We start from the raw sequence: 25,973 nt of genomic DNA on the forward strand, positions 1-25,973 counted from the left end.
TGCGTTGCTAGCGGTGGGGCAGGCGCTGAATACAATTCGCTGCATGTTTATCGCTAACGTGTGTCACCTCTCTCCGAAATGCTGTTACGATGTCCTCTTTGTTAGCAAACCGTTGTCCAACTAATGCTTCCCGCAGCTCTGCATGGCATTGGCATACATTACTGCCGCGAAGAATTGCTATTTTAATATACGATCGTTGTTCCTGCTTGTTGACTTCCATTTTGTGACGCTCTCAGTCACAGACTGAACTTGGGGGTATGCTTAGACCCACACTGTTGTTTACATACACTATCTAGTGGAATCAAGTACATACCGTACGTTTCCAAATGCATATCTTAGATTTTCCATGTTGTATCATGTTCGCTAGAAAAAAAAATTGTTGCCATGACTTATGACTCCACCTACGTATTATTAAGACATCAGTATTACGAATGTTCGAGTATGAGGTGAGAACTTCTGAGAGATTTGTCTGATTTTAGTGAACATATTATTTGTGTCTACGGAAGCTGCTTGCGACTGTACTTCCGAGCAGATATAAATAATTAATTTATACTTTTTTCGACGGCATTTCCTCTGTATAGCATTTGGTAGCTCGTTATATCTTCTGACGGAATCACTAGCATCCAGACCTTTCACTGTCAGATTGCACCGTTCTTCAACCAGCGCACGCGTGTCAGTGGAGAGCCATTCCTGTCTCACTGGGAGTAACTTCGGTGGCGCATCTCTTAGCCCACAGTGCCTTCGTTGGAAATTGCTCCACAAATTGCTCGTTGAATGGATAGTCAGATAACTAAAAGAAAGCCTGAATATTGCACCATTTTGTTTATTGGAGAAGCAAACCGCTCCTGGTAGCATCTTGGCTGTTCTTATCAAAGCGCACCAACGTGTCTGGACTATGAGTGTCGAATGCTATTGGAAGTGTGTGTTCTCTATTGCACTTATAACCACTGTCCATACAGAATTCAGTGAATGTTCCCCTCTTTACGTGTGCCCATACCGAAGAGTCCTTCTAATGTTCCCCTCTTTCTTTACGTGTGCCCATACCGAAGAGTCCTTCTAAAGACCGAACTTGGTCATCCGCAGTCGTGTTTCCAATTACCTATTACTATAATAACTTCTATGCCAGGGATGCGACTTCAAAACATGGCCAAGCCGGGCTGAGTGGCTCAGACGATTAAGGCGCTGGCCTTCTGGTCCCAACTTAAGAGGTTTTATCCTGGCTCAGTACGGTGGTATTTGAAGGTGCTCAAATACGTCAGCCACGATTCGGTAGATTTACTGAAAAGCAAAAGAACTCCTGTGGTACAAAATTCTGATAACTCGGCGTCCCAAAAAAACCAGAAAAGTAGTTAGTGGTACGTAAAGCCAATAACAGTAATTACGATTACAGTTACTCAGGGGCATCCTTCCTGTTAAGAATAACGCCAAGATAATGACCTACCTTATTAACAGTGGTCAGGAGAAAATCTTTAAGGTCCCAATAAAACCCTTATAATGAGTCAGACATATATGCTTTCTCTCTGAAAGTTGGGAATACATATACTTCTAACAAATATTCATTAAACATATGTTGTCTGAAAATGGACATGTGTGGTTTCTCAAATAACCTATTCAATTGTTCATTAGGCCATACCAATACTTCACAACGTGGGTAACAGAGTATTTACTATACAGTGAACAGAGGTCCAAGGTTTATGGCACTAAATATTTCTTATGCCCAGGTACTTGGGTACGATCTATCAGCCGAGTTAAAGTGTGGTTTATGACATTCATTTATTTGTGAGCAGTTTCTAAGGTCGGGAGAGGCGAACATCGTTACACGAGTGAATGTGTTATGACAGCATGTTTCGTACTGGGTATTGTGATTATGATGTAATGAGAGGGTGTAACCTACTGTGGGTCAACACCACGGGACTTGATCAAGTCTTAACATCGCCAGCCGACGTACGAATCTCCATCAACAATGTCAAATGCCCTCGTTCCATATTAATTTAATTTTCAAATCTTCCTCCACTCGGAGGCTGCCTGGGAAAAAGAATACACAAAAACAGTTTCATTTCAAAATAATAAAAAAATAAAGTAAATTATGTCTCAGTCTGGCGAATATAAGCGGTGTTTGAGAATCAAAAGAGAACCCCTGAGCGCTTTCAGCCCCCGGTCGAAATAATGTTGAATGTCTTCATCATTTCTATCGTCTTCTTAGGGACTGTCCCTCTCGCAACGATAATGATACCTCTCATTTCTACGTCGTCCAACTCGTATTTATTCTTATAATACGGCGCTGTAGGCAGGTAGATAGACCTCTTTTCTCTGTCTACTTCGTCTCATTGGTCTGAGTGTGGGGTCTATTACGTATCCTTTCTTCCCTTTAATGGCGATCATGTCTATCCTCCTCGTGCTGCCATTTACTCCAGTGACATGGACTTACTTATACACTCACGGAGCATCTGTCCTATGGACGACCTGGTGTTTCGAAAAGCTTCACCGAAGGCACAAGAACCCAAGACGTGAGGTAATGTGTCAGTTTCACTGAATGTTCTGCAGCGGTTACCATCAAGGGACCTTCCCGATACAGCTCTTATGGGTGCAGCGTTACAGCCCTTTGGTGCGCATTCTCCTGATTACCGCCCTACATTCTGATGGTAGTTTATTTTTCACGAATATGATTCGAACCGGCTATCCATGGCCATCAGAGGGGCTGATTCAAATAAGTTTATCATTTCCCTTCTCGTATGCCCTACAAAAATTAATTCTTATTGAAATTAAAATTGTGCAATCCAGAATCTTCCCTTGAGGGTTTTACCTACTGCAGTCCCATATTAATGTAACAAGAGTATACTTTGTTGCGGGAAGGCTCTCCTACCTAAAGAATGCTTTGAGTGTGGATCATAGCACGTTATATGTCAGCACTCCACAGCAATGATACAGGGCTCTTCCACTCAAAGTGTTTAAACCACAAAAATGGGCCCATACCGGAACGACCGCAGCCCTTGCAAACGGGAGGTTAAAATACCACACACATGCGCTCTTGAAGTGCTCTTATGGTTATCTGTAGTGGTGCTTCCCACTGGTGTGAGCGAAGCTCTACAGTAGACATCCATACAAGCGGCAATTAAATAGGACAATGAGTAGGCTGAATAGATAATCCTGGGCAAAGCCGAATTCTGAATCCAGAACCACACGGTTTACAAACCACTATACTACCAAAACCATAGATTCATTTGTGGTAATGTATGAAGGAATCAATATGTTCATGGTTTGCCCACTTGCTTTTCGTTTCAATTTACTTTCCGTCGCACTGACACACACAGGTCATATGGTGACGATGGGAAAGGAAATGGCTAGAAGTGGGAAGGAAGCCCCAGCAATTGCCTAGTATAAAAATGGGGAAACTACGGAAAAATGTCTCCAGGGCTGCAGAGAGTCGGGTTCAAGCCCACTATCTCCCGAATTTAAGCTGAAATTTAAATAGTAATTGTTGTCATTATACTCCATTATAAATGAGGACTGGGCTAGAGATTTGATTAGTACAGACATTAGCCGCTGTCTTTTTTACCCGAATGGCCGTGGTTCGAACTCAAATCGATCCCAAGTTGGAATACTCTCCTGGAAACTCGTGTAGCTTCAGGAACAGCCTATAAGGTACTAAATAACAATATTGACATCTGAACGATGAAAATAACATATTACAGTATTTCTTTCTTAGCCCATTTAACGTCCAAGGTTGGTTTTACCCTCGGACCAAGCGATTCATCCCACCCATATCGCCTCAAGGGCTTTCTCATGTAGCATGAGACATTTGGTGGGGATACAGTTGGGAAGAAGGGCCAGTACCTCACCCAGACGTCTGGGCTACGCTGAACAGGAGCTTTTGAGGGGATGAGAAGATTGGTTAGCATATGCAAGGAAAAGGGAAGGAAACGGCCGCGACCTTAAGTTATGTACCATCTCGACATTTTTCTGGAGGAGAGGTGGGAAACCACGGAAAAAAACTTCGAGGATGCCTGAGGTTGGAATCGCCCTCCTCTACTCAGTTGACCTCCCGAGGCTGAGTGGATCCCGTTTCGGTTCTCGTACCTCTTTTCAAATTACGTGGCAGAGCCGGAAATCGAGCCAGGGCCTCCGGGGCTGGCAGGTAATCAGCCACTACACTACACCAAAGAAGCGGACTGTTACAGTATTACAATTCTGTTTAGTAGGTTTCTACTGATTTATATCAGGTTAGCCAACAAACCGTCTTTCGGAAGTTTCTGGAAACGTAGCATCCTGCATCAAATGATCCATTAAATTTCCAACAGACAAGATTGCATTATTTTCCTTCAGGCATTCTGATAACCAAATACAGTATAAACGATCTTCTAACCTCAACATTGGGAACAGATGGCCCGCAATGTCCTTCCATAAACAGAAACGCAATTGATAATTCCACTATTCAGCAGTGAGAACTATACGAACCAGGAAGAAGGAGTATGAATACTTGTTGTATAAACGTGTGGGCTCTTTGAGTGTTGTCTATGAAATGTAGACTCATTATTATAAGTCATCACTTATTACTTACGGCTTCGACGTATGTGTAAGTGCTATCTCTGAATTCGGCCTACCGAGCTCGGAAGCTCCAGCCGCTTAAGTGCGGCCAGTATCCAGTATGCGGGAGATAGTGGATTCGAACCCCACTGTCGGAAGCCCAGAAATGGTTTTCCGTGGTTTCCCATTTTCACACCAGGCAAATTCTGGGGTTGAATCCTAATTAAGGCCACGGCTGCTTCCTTCATAGTATTAAGCATTTACTGTCCCATTGTCGCCAAAAGACCTATCTGTACCGGTGCGACGTAAAAACAACTTGTAAAAAATAATAAATGAGGTCCTACCTCTCGTAAAAAATAATTAATTTGGCCCTACCTTTCGTTAAAAATAATGAATTTGGGCCTACCTCTCGTAAAAAATAATGAATTCGGCCCTACCACTCGTAAAAATATCAATTCGGCCCTACCACTCGTAAAAATATCAATTCGGCCTTACCTCTCGTTAAAAAGTAATTCATTCGGCCCCACCTCTTGTAAGAAAATAATGAATTCGGCCCTACCTCTCGTAAAAAATAATCAATTCGGCCTTACATCTCGTTAAAAAATAATGTATTCGGCCCTACCTCTTGTAAAAAAATAATGAACTCGGCCCTACCTCTCGTAAAAAATAATCAATTCGGCCTTACCTCTCGTAAAAAATAATCAATACGGCCTTACCTCTCGTTAAAAAATAATGAATTTGGCCCTACCTCTTGTAAGAAAATAATGAACTCGGTCCTACCTCTCGTAAAAAATAATGAATTCGGCCTTACCTTTCGTTAAAAAATAATGAATTTGGCCCTACCTCTCGTAAAAAATAATGAATTCGGCCCTACCACTCGTAAAAATAATCAATTCGGCCTTACCTCTCGTTAAAAAATAATGAATTTGGCCCTACCTCTCATAAAAAATAATGAATTCGTCCCTACCTTTCGTAAATAAAATGATGAATTCTGCCCTACCGCTCGTACCTGAATTACTACGGGATTTACTCATCCGTTTATATCCACTTGACACTGTGACCACCAAGGAGTTACATAACGCTGTGACCAACATACTGTTACGTGAATGCTCACAGTGATAACATCCAGGTTTGGCTCACAGACCATTTACCGTTACCCCTGTACGGTCGTACGACAATTATTTTGCCCGTGGTATCATTTATCAAAGTTTGACGGGACTTCGACTGGCTAAACAAGAGTGGACGTGGACTTAATTTCAAACACCTAAAGCCACACGGCATGCGTTAAAGCAGGACGTGCTGGTGAAAGCCATGTCGAGCTCGACCGTAACCCTCATTTAACTCCACCCACGCTGGTTATAAATAGATGACAGATGACAAGAATAAAATGGAAAAGATGGGGTCTGTTCACACAACGATCTTGACTTGAAGAATGCTCCACGACATGGCAGTAGGTCGCACATCGAATTATCCTTCATCCTCAGTGAAAATTTCAGTTCAGGCCTGTGGAACAGAACTTCGAAGGTATCCCCTCCGTTCCCAACCGTACCTATACGAACTCTGTTGCACACACAAGCAGGTTGACCGGGTCGTATAGACATACATTACAATACTGGAGATATCTTCCTACAACACATGCAGGCTGTCACAAGGACAGATTATCATAACCATCAGCCCGCCTGGTGGCAATGATCGATAAAGGGTCAGTCAAGTCTATATGGTCTGACATCGTGGTTAGCCGGTTCGAGTCCCGTTAATCGAAAAAAAATCACCATCAAACTATTCGCCGGTAGGATCATTTGATTGCGTGCCAAAAGCCTGGGTTCAATTCCAATCTTCTGAATAACGAGCTAAGACACACAGTTATACGCCTCGCAATACATGGATTGCACCATAGGGTATGCACAAGTAAGAAATTTCACTAGCGGACGTCACACTGTAAATGTGGGTAGTGTGGGAAACCATGTGATAGATATCACTCCCTAGCGTGTTCAGAGATGACTAGTTTGATTAATAAACTGTGCAGATAATAGTATTTATGAAAAGTATTAATTACGTGTTTCATTGTAATGGCCATTGGCTGCGATAAATAATTTTATTATTATTATTTTTATTATTTCTTTCTTTTTTCTTTCTTAGCCCGTTTACCGTCCACGGTTGGTTTTTCACCTGTACTCAGCGAGGCATCCCACCTCTACCGCCCCAGGGGCAGTGTCCTGGAGGGTGATACAACCGGGAGGAGGACCAGTGCCTCGCTTAGGCGGCCTCACCTGCTATGCTGAACAGGGGCCTTGTAGGGGGGTGGGAAAATCGGAAGGGAGAGACTAGGAAGAGGAAAGCGAAGGACCGTGGCTTTAAGTTATGTACCATCCCGGCATTTTCCTGGAGGAGAAGTGGGAAAACACAGAAAACCACTTCGAGGATGGCTGAGATGGGGATCAAACGTAACTGTACTCAGTTGATCTCCCGAGGCTGAGTGGACCCTGTTCCAGCCCTCGTACCACTTTTCAAATGCCGTGGCAGAGCCGGGAATCGAACCCATGCCTCTGGGAGTGGCAGCTAATCACACTAACCACTGCACCACAGAGGAGGTATTATTAGGCCTATTATTATTATTATTATTATTATTATTATTATTATTATTATTATTATTATTATTATTATTATTACTTCCAAACCTCTCCGCAGTGCTCGTATGGAGTGAGGGCATATGAAGCTGTTGATGGTGATTCGTTCGTCGCTTTGAGCAGACCCCTTGGTGTTATTCAACAGACAGAGGCTAGGTGCCGAACCGGGTTTCACCCTCTCCCTACCTCATTATCATAATCATCATCATCTCACACCCCGACGCGAAGGTCGCCCATGGCCGTCATATAGAAAGACCGGCACAAGGCGAACCGAACGTGTCCTCGGACACTTCCGGCACTAAAAGCCATGCAATACAGTGCCATAATTATTTATATTATTTGACTAAGTTTTTAACATAGACATGTTTAATGCCTCAATTGACAGATAAAAGAGAATGCTACCTGATTGCAAAAATGATCTAAAAGTTCTGGAACCTAGTTTAGATGAAATAGCGCTTCAAAGTTAGGCAAAATTTGTGGTATATATGTGACGTCACATATGTGACGCGTACTCTGTTATATGATGGCGCTGTGTTGACTCGCGCGCTCAGTTGGCAATCGTATACTTAATAATGGAATCTCACTTTTACTCGTAATATTACTCCGGAACTCTTAAATTATATCTCTTATTCTTCATATCACAGGCCTGTGCTATACCGAGTTATACCCCACATTTCAAGTGTACCGCGTACTATTGAATAAAATTTATTATCCACATAATATGTGTCTGTTAGTTCTAACTAGCTGTTACCCACGGCTTCGCTCGCGAGGATTTATTGAGTTGATAAAAAAATTAGTTGTTCCTCGGTACTGCACTAAGACATTATCTGAAAAACTCACCGAAAAATTGTATTTCATTTGCCCCAGAACCTCTTTGTAAACCACGTTTGTGGCATTGCCATTTGTAGCTAAGATGACCAAGCTACTAACAGAGCTAAATCTGGAACACGGGACTTGGAACTCTACATGTGAGAAACAGTCCTCTTTTAAGTCGGAAAAAAGAAAAGGTTTCATTCTTTCTAAACCAAACCCCATGGCACTACAGCCCTTGAAGGGCCTTGGCGTACCAAGCGACCGCTGCTCAACCGAAGGCCTGCAGATTACGAGGTGTCGTGTGGTCAGCACGACGAATCCTCTGGGCCGTTATTCTTGGATTTCTAGACCGGGGCCGCCATCTCACCGTCAGATAGCTCCTCAATTCTAATCACGTAGGTTGAGTGGACCTCGAACCAGCCCTCAGGTCCAGGTAAACATCCCTGACCTGGCCGGGAATCGAACCCGGGGCCTCCGGGTAAGAGGCAGGCACGCTACCCCTACACCACGGGACCGGCTTCATTCTTTCTAAAGGAGATTCCAAATTCCGATTTTCACGGCTGTAACATCTTAGTTATTGAGATATAAGTATCTTCATAAAGAGAATTCAACCCCTTCTTCACTTATTTTCGATCTCCAGCTTAAGTTGACTTTCCGAAAACAAAAAGTAGGCGTTACTTTTTGAATGGGATTACAAATACGGTACCTATTTTCACGTCGGTAACATGTTGAGTTTATGTGATATACTGTAGATATATCCATTTAAAAACTGCCTCACTCCTTGGCTGAGTGGTCAGCGCTGAGGCCTTCGGTTCACAGGGTTCCTGGTTCGATTCCGGGCTGAGTCGGGGAATTAAATCGCGTGTGAATATTTCTTCTGTCTCGTGGACAGGTTGTTTGTGTTTGTCCCAAAACTCTCCTCTTCATATTCGCTCAACACAGCACATTAACAACCATAACAGGAACACGCAATAGTAATTATATCCCTACACACGGGGTTGGCGTCAGGAAGGGCATCCACCCGTAAAATAGGGTCAAATTCACATTTGCGACACAGTTCACACCCGCGACCCCACAGGTGTGGGACAAGGGGTAGAAGAAGAAGATAGGCTACTCATTTTAAGAATTCACCCGCTTTATTTTCACCCCCTTAGTGGATTTTCCAAAAAATGTGTGCTCATTTATTTTTAAAAAGGATTCCAACTACCAGTTCTAACGTCTGTAACATCTTCAGTTTCTGAGATATATGTATCCTCATATAAATAATTCAACTCCTTCCTCACTTCTTTTCACGCCCCCTCCCCAGTCACCCCTTACGTGTTTTTTTCTGAAAACAAACCTGTGTGTTCTTTTATTTTGAAAGGAGATTCCAAATACCAATTTTCATGTCTGTAACATGTTGGCTTTTTGTGATATATTCTAGATAATTTCCCAGCTGTAGAATAATGGAGCTGACGTTGCCATAGTTATGGCACTTTTTTCTTTATCGGAATCTCAGAGCAGGGTTAGTGTGGTGCCAATATCTGCATAACGGTTGGTTTTAAGGCCTTAAAACATTGTTCTCGGGCTCTTAGGGCTTACGGAGTTTTGTTTTTTATGCCAAGGGGCTTAATTTGATCTTCGTCTCGTCCTTGTACGACGAATTCGATATTTCGCATATATTAGCCTAGTATTCTTGTATCTTCCCTCGTGGCCCCCCCCCCCCTCGAATTGGTTGAAAATAAAATGCACCCCATGTCCCTCAGGGATAATGAATATTTATATTAGTAAAATTTTTAGAATCGGTCCAGTATTTCCTGAGATTAGCCGTAACGTACAGTACAAACAAACTTTACCTCTCTTATGAGTATATATAATTATTGATAATTAAATCTATGAAACCCACAAAATCCTGCCTCCGTTACAATTTTGACAGCCTACCGCCAATTTAATAATAATGCTATTTGCTTTACGTCCCACTAACTACTCTTTTACGGTTTTCGGAGACGCCGAGGTGCTGGAATTTAGTCCCGCAGGAGTTCTTTTACGTGCCAGTAAATCTACCGACACGAGGCTGACGTATTTGAGCACCTTCAAATACCACCGGACTGAGCCAGAATCGAACCTGCCAAGTTGGGGTCAGAAGGCCAGCGCCTCAACCGTCCGAGCCACTCAGCCCGGCACCGCCGATTTCTTTTTCACGATTGTTAAATAAAACAGAGTAGCTTCAAGGTGGCTGTTATGGTTTCTGAAGATGGCTATCGGTCCCTTTATTGCGGCTGTCACAATTGAGTCGAGAAGGTGGGTACTTAGCCCGATTATAATATTCTTCTCAAAAAGTCCCTCGAAGACCTGTCATGAGTCCATTTACGTTATGTAAGATTTTAAAGAAAACATGATTAATTACATTAGTTCTATAAAGTTCTGCTCCATTCCTGAATGATCAGCGTACTGGCTTCCTGTTCAGAGGGCTCTGGATTCGGTTAACGGCAGGGCTGTGCATTTTGACTCGCGTGATAATTTTCTCTTCTTTTATTTTGCAATTTGCTTTACGTCGCACAGACACAGATAGGTCTTATGGCGACGATGGGATTTGAAAAGGCTAGGAGTGCGGAGGGAGCGACCGTGGCGTAATCTTAGGTACAGCTCCAGCATTTACCACGTGTGAAAATGGGAAACTATGGGATGCCGACAGTGGGGTTCGAACCCGCTATTACCCGAATGCAAGTTCACAGCTGCAAACCATAACCGCACGGCCACTTGCTCGATATTATTTCCTCTGGCTCGGGGACTGGGTATTTTTCCTGACCTAATACACCAATACACCTCATAGCAAGTTTGGCGTCAGGACTGGCATCCGGTTATAAAAACTGGACCAAATACACATGTGCCTACTACAATTAATTGGGAAAATGTCGATGAAGTAGATGTTTTATTACAATATTTTTGACAACAAACTGTATGTTAGAATTTTGAAGTTATAGAACATATCCGCATGGTTCGGATTGCTCATAAAGCTGGAGGTCCAAAGACCATCTTGTTCGCGCGATATCGACAGCTAGGCAAAGCTACAAATTTACTTGCTTGAACGTACATACTACTGTACCGTCAAGTAACATAATAAATATTGGTTTCTTTACGAAATGGAATACAACTTTACGGAGAAAAAAATTCCGAACTGAAGATGACTTGAAAATGTTCTGATTTCAACTTAAGCTAAAACACGCCCTGATACATGGAATGGAGCATCGTCACTACCAATCCGTATCTTTAACTACCCCATAGTCTGTTTTCTGATAGTCCGACTCCTTTGCTGAATGGTCAGCGTTGAGGTCTTCAGTTCAGAGGGTCACCGGTTCGATCCCCGGTCGGGACGTGGATTTTAATCACGTCTGATTCATTCTTCTGACTAGAGAAACTGGGTGTTTGTGTTCGTCCCAACACGCTCCTTTTCAAATTCAAACAACACGCCACACTACCCACCACCACCTCCTAATAATAATAATAATAATAATAATAATAATAATAATAATCGCATGGCCTCAACCACCGTGTGCAGACATTTTAATTTGACGCCATCTGGCTGTCTGCTCCTCAATTTTGACGTTCTGTTTTACTCTAGGCCTACTAGATAGCAGACCGAGTTAACCGAAACTCTCTTGAGTGTCTATGGCTGAGATTTTTATGAATTTTGTCGGGTAAACACCAAATGTATCACCAGAGATCTTTTACATAATAATAATGGCGTATGGCCTCCGGAGAGGCCTGGTGCATGTCTTTTTCTCGTAGACGGCCTATTAGGCGACCTGCATGTCTGTGAAGATGAGGGATCTGCCTAAGATGATTTCTAATGTTGAATACGCCACACATACCCAGCCCCCGAGCCATTGGAATTAACCAATTAAGGTTAAAATCCACGACCTGGCCTGGAATCGAACCCGGGACCCTCTGAACCGAAGGGCAGTACTCTGACCATTCAGCCAACATGCCGACATCGCATGTCATGGACTGTCGAATGGATTTTTTTCCGCCCTTCAAAAATCCGACTACCTCTGCCGGGTTAGAACCTGCTATCTTGGGATCTGGGGGCCGACACTCTACCACTGATCCACAGAGTCAGCTCACGCAATAGTGATTACATTGGCATCAGGTGGGGCATGCGGCGTACAACAAGGTCAAATCTATATGTGCGTTACAGTTCAAACCCGCAACTCCACAGGTGTGGAGAAAGGAAAAGCGGTGGAAGAAGAAGAAGTCCGTTTTCTGATACGTGCCCGGGTATGAAGTATTATAAAATAATATGGCATGCTTTTTTACGATCGGATGTCTTCCTTCCGTCAACTTCAGTTGAGGAGCTAATTAAGATGGAATGAATAGCGGTGAGTGAGATTGGGTAAGGAGGTGGGAGAAATCGGTTGTTGCCTATGAATACGAACTGACTCGTCTTCAGCCTGGAATTGAAAATGGGGAACTACAGAAAACCGTTCTTAGGACAGCCTACGGTGGAGTTCGGACCCGCTAGTCTCCATAATACAAAGGTTGGCTCCATAGGTGCAACACGCTAACACGCGTGATCACTCCACTCAGTGGCACGACTAACCAGTAGAATAACAATAGAATAGTTCTAGAGATTGGGTTGAAACAGCTGAAACATAATTAGACTGCCTTCTCAATAAGGAGGTCACAGTTCGAATCCGGGAAAATACATATGGCATTTTTGAACAAAACACAGGCTTACCCAAAAGTCTCTTATCATTTGACGAGGCAATACTTCATGGAATATTGGAAGTAGGGAGGTAATAATGGACACACATGATTGGCATGACATGGGGTTTTATTGACAAAAAAACTAAAGCTTCAGGAACAGTGGTTTTTCTGGTAACGTCAGCATGCCGCAATTGTAGGCACATCTGACGCCCACTCTCACGACAGCTCCGCTTATACCGTACACGTGTCTCATACGCCATCAGTGACGTGTTTCTGTCCACCGCCATCTGTTGGCCTCTTTGTACACTCGTTGTTGGTGTCAATAAATCCCCATGTCATGTCCAGCATGTGTGGGCATTTAAACCTGACGTGTTGCTGTCCAGCACCATCTGTTGGTCATTTTGTGTACTGTATTTTAGTGTCAATAATACCCCATGTCATGCCAGTCATGTGTGTCAATTATTACCTCTCATATTCCGTGAAGTACCAGGTGTATGCATAAGTTTTGCCGGTTTTCTAAAGAACACACGTAATTTTCAAGGGAAATTCATTTTTTGTTTATTCAAACTATTGTCCATCGACTTTCGCACACTTCCCCCATCTTTCAGGTAAGTTATGAATACCATGCCAGAAAAACTGCTTGTTTCTTGCAGCAAACCATTCGTCGAGTAATTTTCCAAATTACTCGAAATTGACGAAATGCTGCTGTGCGAGGGCGTACAACATTGCTGCGAGGAGGTGATAGATGGCGCCAGGTCGGGGCAGTACGGCGGGTGCGGAAGGATGTCCAATCCAAGCGATTTCAAGGTGTGTTTTAATTGTTTTGCTGTGTGGGATGGCGCATTGTTGTGTAAGAAAATCACTCTGCCATGTCTTCTGGCCCATTCCGGTCGACTTTCGATCCATGCGTGATTTCAGTTAAGTCATTTGTTGGCGAAGTTGTGCATTAACGGTTTCGCCGGGTTTCACGAGTTCACCGCTCTGGTCCCACCAGCCACAAAGCATGGTCTTCTTGCCGAAGCGATTTGGCTTTGGTGTTGAAGGACCGGCTTCGACAGGTGATAGCCACGATTTTCTCTGCTTCGGGTTTTCAAAATAAATCCATTTTTCGTCACCTGTCACAGTTCGGTACGGAAATTATTTTCCTTCCTGGTGTTGAAGCAGCATTTCACAAGTGACTTCGCGATTTTCCATTTTCCGTTCATTCAAATCGTGTGAAACCCATTTACCGAGTTCACTGATCTTCCCCATTACTTGTAAACGTCTTATGATTGTTTCCTGTGAGACATTTAATGCTTGTGCCAATTGCTGTTGAGGTTGATTTGGGTTATCATCCAGTAATGCCTGCAATAGCTCGTCTTGGCACTTTTGTGGTCTACCAGAGTGCGCCACTGCCTTTCACATTGACATCACCACGTTGAAATTGTCGAAACCTTGTCTCACATGTTCTAATCAATGGAGCGTGTTCACCACATATTTCTACCAGCAAACGATGACTTTCCACAGCCACTTTTTTTTTATTAAATAAGAAAAAATGCGTGCCGCAAATGTTCTTTTTCAGGCATAAACTTAGACATGATCACTGAACGATACAACACAGACGCTAGTGTTTGGCGGACTCACCTTGTGTTTGTAGGTAGGTTAATGTCAGACGAACAAACTGACGTGTGTGTCAAATTCATTCGCTGCGTACTGTTCGCTGTAGCCATCTTTTAGTGAAACCATAAAAGACTTACGCATACACCTGGTATTACCTCGTAAAATGTTAACAGAATTTTGGGTCACCCTGTATAATATGTGTGTAGTTCGGTTTCAGCATAAAACTGGAATTCTGGTGGCATATCAATACGTGAGCAGTTTTTTTAAAGGAAAATACTACCAACCACAAGCAAGATAATATTCTGCCCTTTGGTAGCTCATCACAAGGCAGCATTGCGTGCTGTCCTGTCGCTTGCTATCCCTTTCACTTTCTCCTACGTAAAGTAGCTTCCTTCTTCTTTACGTATCCGTAATGTTATTATTTTATTTATTTCACGACATAATGTTTGTAGTTGTGTTTAGAGACCCATAACAATAAACGGAGAATTTGTAGTTACACCTGATACGGCTATTAGACACCAACGATACTCTTAGGCATTGACTGCTCAGCTATCAAATCTGGTCGTCGGATTAATGTAATCCTTGCTGAGCCATTAGCTGAAGGGTGTATTGGGGAGCTTTCAGCAGATCGACAGCAGTTGACAAGCGAACATAGCGCTGCATAAGTACACATAGCGCCAGCAACGTGCTCCTGGGCAAATATGCCCTTTAGCGGGTAGCTTCACTACACAAGAATTGGCTTAGTACAGTCAGGGAGATAAGTGACAAAAGCGTAATGCTGAGTAATGCCAAACACATTTTTTTTACTAAGAAATTCTGATTTCACATTACGAATGAAATTATTTCCACCTTATAATTTAAGAAACGATTTGTGTAATTTATTTTGATTACTAGCAAAAGGCACTCTCATAGGTGTACCGTAGGAAATATGTTTTAATAATCTTCTCCTTCTTAATCTGTTTACCCTCCAGGGTTGGCTGTTCCCTCGGACTCGGCGAGGGATCCCACCTCTACCGCCTCAAGGGCAGTGTCCTGGAGTTTCAGACTTTGGGGCGGGGATAAAACTGGGGAGAATGACCAGTACCTCGCCCAGGCGGCCTCACCTGCTATTGCTGAACAGGGGCCTTGTGGAGGGATGGGAAGATTGGAAGGGATAGACAAGGAAGAGGGAAGGAAGCGGCCGTGGCCTTAAGTGAGGTACCATCCCGGAATTTGCCTGGAGGAGAAGTGGGAAACCACAGAAAACCACTTCCAGGATGGCTGAGGTGGGAATCGAACCCACCTCTACTCAGTTGACCTCCCGAGGCTGAGTGGTCCCCGTTCCAGCCCTCGTACCACTTTTCAAATTTCGTGGCAGAGCCGGGAATCGAACCCGGACCTCCGGGGGTGGCAGCTAATCACGCTAACCACTACACCACAGAGGCGGACTTTTAATAATAATAATAATAATAATAATAATAATAGTAATAATAATAATAATAATAATGGCATATGACCACCGAAGAGGCCTAGTGCAGGCCCTTCTAGTTAACGACGTATAGGCCGCAATCTATGATTAATTGTAATGCCGAAACGATACATACAACCTGCCCCCGAACCACAGGAATTAACCAATTAAGTTTAATATCCACGTCCCGGCCGGTAATCGAACCTGAGGTCCCCTGGGCCAAAGGCCAAGATCCCGAATAATTTAGTCATGGAACGTGAATAAATTCGTGTCCTCGGCCCGAGGTCGTCAGCTCTTTTCAGGTACACCCCCACCCACTACCTCCCCATTGGATGTGAACTGCACGCACAATTTTATCCACATACCAGTCCTCCTGCCATTCTTAACCCTCTGGTAGTATCGAGATCGAACCCGCACCTCCGAGGTAGCCAGGTCATTGGGCTAACCGCTATGCTACGGAGGTGGACATAATCGGTTTTATTTTATACATCACGGCAGTGGGATACTAGTTAAAATATGAAAGAACAAAACAAAAAATATCTGTTATTCTTTATTTCTTCAAGAATGATTCGCTCTTCTGAGATTTAATCACAATTTGTAATGAGGACAAACATTTGTGAAACAGATATAACACGATTTTCTCTGTAAGAAAAACGCATGTCTACAACAATACTACTTTGACTGTGCATAACTTCCACGTCACGTGCGATTTCATTCTGGCAGTTTCATTATCTGCAATCATTTTATTTCCTTCCTGCTGTCAAATCCTGTCAGATATCCTCTTGACTCTCTTGTCTGTAGACTAATCTCCTTTATCGTCCTCAAACTATTCAATCACGTGAATTTGTTCTTCTTCTTCTCCTCCATTTTCTTGACAGTCTGAGAGATATTTTAATAAAGACGACATTACGGTAAAGAATCATGAAAGCTGCAGTATTTCATATTTTCTCGTCCTATATTCTAATCACGTAGGCTGAGTGGACCTCGAACCAGCCCTCAGGTCCAGGTATATATCCCTGACCTGGCCGGGAATCGAACCCGGGGCCTCCGGGTAAGAGGCAGGCACGCTACCTCTACACCACGGGGGTCGGCGAGTAGAACACATCTGAGCGTAAATTACGTTGTTACTTAAATGCCATAAATTTACGTATGCAGTGTCTCTGTTTCTTTCATTTTATTACATCGCACCTCACTTATGGCCCAATTTAATGATTATTAACTTTTTATTTTATTTGCGTGAAATTGACGTAATATTGACTAAAAAGAGTGATAAACTCAAGTATAAACGTTGTTTAGTAGCAACAAGTACGACACCGGCAATGTTGTTTACGTCGCGCCGACACAGATAGGTTTATGACGACGATGTGCTAGGAAAGGCATAGGAGTGGGAAGGAATCGACCGTGGCCGTAATTAAGATACAGTCCCAGCATTTGCCTGGTGTGAAAGTGGGAAGTCACGGAAAATCATCTTCTGGGCTGCCGACAGTGGGGTGCGAACCCACTATCTTCCGAATATAAGCTCACAGCTGCGTGTCCCTAGCCGCACGGCCACCTCGCCCGGTTTGTGAAAGAGTACAATGAGAAGAGTAGCTTCATGTGAAGAAGAGGTAAGTTAAGAGTTATTCTGCCCGAAGGCAGGTCCGAACCTCCGCAGAGGTGTTCCTGAGCCGGAGTTTACGTGCGGTAGGGTGGCCAGTTCCTTTCCGCTCCTCCATTCCCTTACCCCCACCAACAGCGCGTGGCAACCCATCCAACTCCTGACCACGCCCAATGTTGCTTAACTTCGGAGATCTCACGGGATCCGGTGTTTCAATACGGCTACGGCCGTTGGCTTGTGAAGAAGAGAGAGGAACAATTTTCAACATTTCTTGTGATGAAATATGCATCAATATCCGTAAATATTGCGATTTTTTACTATCCTTTCCATAAGACTGTACCTGCCAGGTATAGCAATCCAGCATACTGTGCAATATGTATCTGAAACGTGCGGTACATGTCTTGTGTATAATGCTCATTCATCACGTCATATGATAAATAAATAAATAAATAAATAAATAAATAATATGGACGTTACTGAGTTATTGACAATGCTAGTATACTTATTTTAACAAGACATTAATCGTGATGTAAACAAATAGGCTCATCGATACGGTGTTGAAGTGGACAACTTGCAATACATGCCTTTGCTGGCGAGATGTAGTGTTGACAGTGGACTATGTCTTCTGGTATGGGCTATATCAAATTTGTTACTTTCATTGACCTGTCTCAGTCTCATGCGTGGCACCTTGCCTTTGCATCTGGACATAGACATAGTTCATTGGAGAAGCAACCGTCGCACTCACTCGACTGTATGCTAGCTCGAAGAAAAGTAGTACGTCGCATTAATTTTATTTCATTTTATTTTATTACAGTTAGGCCCTTGGAGGAGTGGAAGGTAAAGGCTTCCACCATTGTTAACTACGGCACGTGATGAGATAGAGTGGTTAGCTCTACGCCCGGCCGCCTTTGCTCCCAGGAATTAACCTTGTACTCATTTTTGGTGTAGGCTGAGTGAACTTCAGGGCCATATGCACCTCCAGAATTGGAAATCTCGTTTCTTAAATTCTACGACCTCGAACCCACGTCCTTCCGGGCGAACCGAGCACGCCTTTACCGCCTCGGCCAGGCAGCCTCTAAAATATTGTTATCATATACACATATTTATGCATACTTGTTTATAAAATAGTGATTAAATAACGAGAAATGAAGGCACAAGTCGTGGTGTTTTACAGGAGGTCTTCTCGCAGTGAAGTGCCAAGCTATACAGCGTGGAGATAAAGTTTTGCATCTTCCAGCAGTCAGTGAGTCAGTATTCTTAGTGAGAGAAATGGAGCAAGAGATAGGACCATCGCATGTAGAGAAGCGCAAAAGAGGAAAACCGCTCAGAAGAGACCAGAGCATGTACATTGTGAATGTGTTCAATAAACTAAGTGAACAGAATCCAGATTAGTCGTTTATTCAGAAGTTCAGATCTTCGCACTGTTGTCGTATGCAATGCGTATCACTGTACGTCCGAACACGAGACGTTGACGGGGTGGGGTTCTGTACAATCGCGATCACAAAAATTCCGGGTGGAAAAGGAAACAGGTAACGTTTGGGCGAAGATTTTGGCCAACCCTGAGTATGAAGGAGAAGTAACCAAGGCAACATCACACGTGTTCATCTTCCAGGAGGTGTGGCTTGCGACGTTGCGCACTCAGAGGTCACTCCTAATTCCAATTTTTCGGGAACTGGCTATACTATATTTTCCTAACGAAGGAAAACAATTAACTCTAATTTAATTGCGATGAAGTGTGTACGATGTAATCCCATCCTAATATATGGCATTTAATTGTTTCATCAGCGCTGATAACAACATCATAGGAACGGTTTTCCAAACGCCCTTGCGTCTCTGATAATCATAGTTATTTATTGCATGGTTATTTTTACTTTGGTTTGTGAGGTTAAAAAGTATTATTATTGTTAGTAGTAGTAGTAGTAGTAGTAGTAGTAGTAGTAGTAGTAGTAGTATTTAACATGGCCTATATTGACGAAAATAAGAGTAATTCTTTCTTACAGTGGTTGAGCGCAATGCCATTTGATAATGAAGTCAAAGTTGAGACCGCTAACATTTCGCAAGACTTCGCACAAAAGAATTACAAAGAAACTGGCGAATTTGACCCTCAATGAGTTGACATACACATTACGTTTGTTGCCTTGAAGGAGCCGTGTGGTTCCTCTCTTCATCCCCATCCCTCTTCATCGTCGAGCCAGTGGGACGTGTAGGCAAGCGGGGAAGTAAGTACCCTCCCCTCTTCGTGTGTTTCGTTCATGCTAGATATCCTCGTACTTGGTTTTCTCTACCTCCCCTCATTCTTCAGATGTGTGCATGTGTTAACGCGTCTAATGGATGTGACCAATGAGAGAGTGTGAGTAAGCAGGTATTGGGTGGTTCCGAGGACTGTACTGATTTCTTGCCCGAAATGAATGTTTTTGGCCACGAGATACCAAAGATTTCGAGTGTACTACACGCTTAGCAAATCACAACTCTTTCTTTGGCGAAGGCGTAGACATACCATGTTTACATCAGGATCAAACTCTCGTGAAAATAATTATAATACCATTCCATAGCCAGGTAGTCATTGTGACGATTAGTGTGGGTGTATGGCTGGTAGGGCTGGATGTCGTGTGTATATATATCTGGGTTTGGCAAGTGGATATTTGGTGGTAACTCCCTACTTATTGAGGAAAGCAACGGTAAAGTTCTCCAGAGTCATTTCCCTAGTGCACCACTTCATTGACAGCTGCGCTTCTTACGACACGCGATAGCGGAACAACAAGCAAACACAGTTACAAACAAGCAAAGAATGTGCTTCGCCTACAGTAATAATAATGGCGTATGGCCTCCGGAGAGGCTTGTTGTGGGCCTTACCTAGGATGATTTCTAATGCTGAATACGCCGCACACACCCAGCCCTCGAGCCATTGGAATTTACCAATTGAGGTTAAAATCCCCGACTAGGCCGGGGACAGAACCCTGGACCCCTCTGGACCAAAGACGAGCTCGCAAACCATTTAGCCATGGAGCCGAACATCGCCTATAGTGATTAAACTGACATGATATCATCCGTCCAGTCGAATACGACCATCGGCGATTCTATAAATTAGTGGTCTCCAAGTTGTCCTGTTCCACACTGACTCCTTAGTTGTTCCAAGGTGAGGGTGGTGTCTCTCTTAATGGTGTCTAACCAACTAGTCCCCTGGCGACTTGATCTTCATGCACCGCTGATCATTCCTAGCAATATTGCTATTTCCACAGCATCTGATCGCATAACGTGGCCAAAGTAAGCTAGTCTCAGCTTCATAATCTTACCAGCCAGTAACATACTGGGCTTGATGCGCTCTAAAACTGCCTTATTGGCGATTTTCTTCAGTCCATGGTATTCGTGAGAGTCTTCGCCAACACTAGAGCTCAAAATCGTCGATCTTCCTTTTGGCTGTCTGTTTCAGCGTCCACCTCTCGTATCCATACATGAACGCTGGGAATATGATCGCATTGACTAATCTGTAGTTGGTAGGCAAACTGATATCTCAGCTCTTCCATAGCGGGGACATAGTCATCATAGCGATTCGTCCAAGCGAAATCCGTCGTTTGATGGACCGCAATCTTCACTTTGACTGATTTTGGCTCCTAAGAAGAACTGACATACCAATGAGAAAGATATGGTAAATGAACATTCTCGTAACTGTAAATAGTCACGAGATAGTGTATGTCCATTTCAAATTGCTGTAATTACAGTTATGCTGGAAAACAATTTCTGTGTGTGGCCTCGGAAAAGGCACAATCCAGCATATATGATCTGGTGATAAATTAAACATTGCTGGTTCCGACTGAAATAAAGAACAGAGAGAGAAATTTATTTATTATATACGCAAACAAAGAGAAGCTGTTCCATGCAGGAGATGCAGTAATACACAATGTACTGATCACTGATAACAAATAACAGTACCTTCGTTTATATATTAAATTTAACTCAAAAGGAAATATAGTGTGTTTGTTGAACAAAATATTTTAGTTCCCGTAAATATGGAGACTGATAATCTGGAATGAATCCACCAGCATGTCTCTATAAGTGGTTTTCAGTTCTCTCTTTTCCAGGCAATATTACTTGAAAGACTTACGGACAGTACCCTAACTAATCCTCCAATGGACTTATAAATAACTGTGAGCAGTAGAGAATTGTGGGTTAGACTGAGTTCTTGAGTACGAACTGAGTTATGTCGAACACCCAGTAAGGAAAACATACAAATCTGTCAAAAATTAGGAAAATCAGCCAAAGTATGGAAAGAGATTAATCATATTTATATTTACACATTAGGTAATTTCCAAATATAAGATAATGAATAAAAAGCTTCTCAAATATTAGTAACGACATCACCTCATATTATACAACATTCATGCAATGGAGGAAGGGTGAATAATATTACTTTCTATAACAAAAATGTTCAACAGAAGTCATGAAAACCGGTTCGAGTGTCTCAGACGCTAGATTGTTGACATTCTGAGCTCAACTTTGTAGGTTTCATCCCGACTTAGTCAAGTGGTATTTGAAGGGACTCAGATATGTCAGCCACAGTCAGTATATTTAATGGGACTGCTGAGGAAGTGTGGGGGAGGGAGGCAAACTTCTGGCACCATGGGCGCCTCTGAAAACTGTAAAAGTAGTTAGTGGGTCATAAATCCAGCATATCAAGCAGGAGAATAATTTTCACTGGTTTCACGCATCAAAATACTCTTAAACACCAGTCAGCTCTGCTTGGTTATACGTTAGGACTGGGAAGCTGCACCATTTAACGATCTATGATTGGATTACAAAGACAAAAATGAAATTGATATCAGTTACTGGCCTCTGTTATAAACCCAGACCGTTCAGCAGGGTTTTTAGTCTCCGAGACCTAAGCAGCAGTTCGGGGGGCGCGTGCATAGTTCTTGACCTTGCAAGGAGCGAACACGTATTCGACTTGGCATGAGTAGCCAGTCTGAATGTCAGCCGTTAACATGGCGAGGCAGTTATCATTGCAACACCGAATTTTCGTATGAAAAATTTATGTTAAATACGAGTCGACTCGACGGGTACGCGATGCATTTGTTCAGCAAATTTCCTGGTGAAGTGCCACCTTCACGAGCACAGATTAACGTAGTCTAATTGTAAATAAATTTGAGACTACTGGCTCAGTGCTCAAGTGCGCACACGAACAGTTACAACAGAGGAAAAGCTAGATGTGCGACGTTGAGCAGTCACCGGATAAATCACTCACAAAATTAGTACAAGTAGGGGTTTCGATTTCTTCTGCGCACGGATCTACACATCAAACCGTACAGGTTTATACGGGCCCATTGTTTAAACCCTAGCTGATCTAGCCACAAGAGTAAGATATTGTGAGTACATCATTGAATGATCCTTTACTTGATCCACAGCTCGCGTTCTTTTCGGATGAGGCCTGGTTTCATCTTAATGGTCGTGTGAACAGTCATAACTCTTGCTGTTGGTGTGCAAGAAGTCCTAATGGTGTTTATGAAGTCCTTCATTATGAAGGATGACACTTCCAGCATCTTTTATAAGGGAAGATTTCATATCAGATTGTATACACGCTTACATTTTTATTTATTTAATAGCGCACAAATGTGCATTAAAAATGCATGAATCTTTCGCATATTCTAGTAAAGATTTTGTTCTCTTGTTGCACTTGCTTAAATGATAGCGATCGCAATGTTTGTCACACAACATACACACACAATGTACAGACGGTTCATGGAAGCCTGATCGCCGGCATAGACGATGGTGAAACCCATGTACCGCCAGCCTATTCAAAGCACTTCTCATGCCATTATTTGGACCGGTCCAGCTGCGGTCAATCATAGCATCAGTTGAGTAAAAGTCCAGGCTGATTTCTGCTTGTTTCCTCTTTCTCTCTTGGAGAACTTCCTCTTCTTGCTGCGTATGTTGAAGCTGCATTCTCATTTTCAAATCTTCCAGTAAAAAGGTTTCTTTAGATAATTCATACGCAAGTCATGATGGTGACATTTTGGAGATGCCCAGTGTTCGTTTCAGAAATCTGGCCTTTACATTTTCAATAGTCCGAAGGTCGGACACCGTTAGTCTTTCCCAAATAAGTTCCATACCATATGTGAGAACTGGGAGGACCTTGGCGTAAAATAAGGCCATGGCTGTGTCTAGCGATGGTGAGGTGACCGTAGGTTGTAAAGTGACACCCAGATATGAGAACGAGTTCACTATGTCTAGGTCCACCTCTCCACATATACACGCTTAAAGCAGGGCGGCCGCGCGCCATGTGTGTTGGGCTGAGACAGCTGCCGTAGCGCAAAGTATAAACACCGCGCGTGCGGTCTGACTTTATAAGAGAGACCCTGTAAGCTCTTGGATGTATTGAATTTAAAAGTCGCTCTTTTCACTCGGCACTGAATCCGATATATTTGAAGGGTACTGTAATTTATGTTAATGTGGGTAATTAACTGAATAATAAGCCCATTTACCGGGCGAGTTGGCCGTGCGCGTAGAGGCGCGTGGCTGTGAGCTTGCATCCGGGAGATAGTAGCTTCGAATCCCACTATCGGCAGCCCTGAAGATGGTTTTCCGTGGTTTCCCATTTTCACACCAGGCAAATGCTGGGGCTGTACCTTACTTAAGGCCACAGCCACTTCCTTCCCACTCCTAGGCCTTTCCTATCCCATCGTCGCCATAAGACCTATCTGTGTCGGTGCGACGTAAAGCCATTAGCAAAAAAAAATTAAGCCCATTTTGGAATCTCTGCTGGACAAGACGACTACTTTCCAAGGAGAAGGTCTGAATCTGTTGGGGAAACACATGGTCAGTTTGACGACATTATTACATGTTTGACTTGGTTTTCGTGACCGTGTCTACCGCCTCTCATACCAGCTGCTCTCACGAGGCAGTCCAGCCTTCAGCAGAGCCCTGCAATCCAGTGGCGTGAGCTCCACTCGCCCCGCTTGCCTTCCCACACACACACTCGCTCAAGCGATGGTTGCAGCCGAGCGAGCTCCTCTCACTTCTTCACCTCGATAACTTACGTTCATCTGAATGGAAAGCAATAGCACGCAGGCAGACTTGTGGCCCTCGTTCGCGAGAAACTGAAATTTTGAACTCAAATCTGTTAACAGAAGCGTGCTTGTTGAAGGGGTAGAGTGCGAATTATTATTACTATTATTATTAACAAGTAAATCGCAAATGGGGAATATCCCAGTGGCAATGATCACTTACAGCAGTGTGATAATATTGGCATAGTTTACAAACTATTTACAATACAATAGCTTATTTCTAAATACGTTACAGTCTTACAAATATAAATACAATTATATAATACCTCTGTACATTACTTGGTTGTAAGATTTAGTGCTCATTTTCTTGTCCATTGATTATTTATTTCTTGTAAATTTTGAAATTGTTGTTCCTGTTGTATATGTTTTGGGAGAGCATTATAAACCTTCACAGAGTAGTGCCATAAGGAGTTACAACCATACTACTTAATAGTTTTTACAAATTCGGTATGGACTCTCTTTGCTCTTCGAGTATTATACGAGTGTATGTCAGAATTTATAATACAGATAGTGTTTGTATGAACCAAATTATGCTTAGTTTTATATACCATCATAGCTGAAACTCTATCACGTAAACTGTGGAGTGGTAGAAGTCTGCATTTCTTATACAAATAATCTGTAGGTGTTAAAGGCGGTACATCAAAAAGAATTTCTAGTGCTCTTTTTTTTTAAATGGCAACTTCTCAAAGAGTTCCCTATTGCAATATCCCCAAATATGAATCATATAAGTCAGGTGACTTTCAACGAGAGCATGATAAACAGATTTTAAAAACTTGTGGTTGAATTTATACCTTAGTCTGTGAAGCACTCCAATTGCTGGAGTTATTTTTTTGCATATGGTTTTAACTTGCTAGTTCTAGCCAAGCATTTGATCTATTTTTAAGCCTAGACATTTAATAAATTGTACTCTTGGTAAAGGATGATTGAAGAATGTTGATGTAAGATCAAGAGGAGTTGCACATGCGAGCTTGTGAAAAATCATGTACAGTAGTTGGTCTTGCTAAGATTAGTGGATAGTATATTGTTTGAAAGCCAACTTTGTAGTAAGCTAATGTCATACTGCACTTTTACCTCAAGTTCTTTAGCAGAGGTACCAACATTGAAAATATTTGTATCATCTGCAAAAATAGATAATTGTCCTTGTAATTTTAGGGAGCCTATATCATTCACAAATATTAGAAATAAAATTGGACACAGTACTGAGCCCTGAGGAATTCCAATAGATATAGGAAGAGATAAACTGTTAGCATTTTCATATGAAACGAACTGTGATCAATCACTGAGATAATCCTTAAACCATTTCAACGCTACACCTCTTACTCCTGCGTCTTCTACTGTTCTGATCATGATCTCGTGATCAACTGTGTCAAAGGATTTTCTTAAGTCTATAAATAACCCAGAAGGTAATTTTCGTGAATCAAGAGCTTCCTGCAGTCTAATGATAATATCCTCAACAGTATTGTATGTGCTGGAATTTGGAATAAAGCCATATTGGTATTTATAAAAGTAATTAATATTAAGAAGAAATTTCTATAATCTTATTTTAACAATTTTTTTCTAATATTTTGGCTAAATGGGCACGATAAAGATTGGTCTGTAGTTGTTTATGTCTAATTTATCTA

This window comes from Anabrus simplex, chromosome 7 (genome assembly GCF_040414725.1).
Source record: "Anabrus simplex isolate iqAnaSimp1 chromosome 7, ASM4041472v1, whole genome shotgun sequence".
Lineage (NCBI taxonomy): Eukaryota > Metazoa > Arthropoda > Insecta > Orthoptera > Tettigoniidae > Anabrus > Anabrus simplex.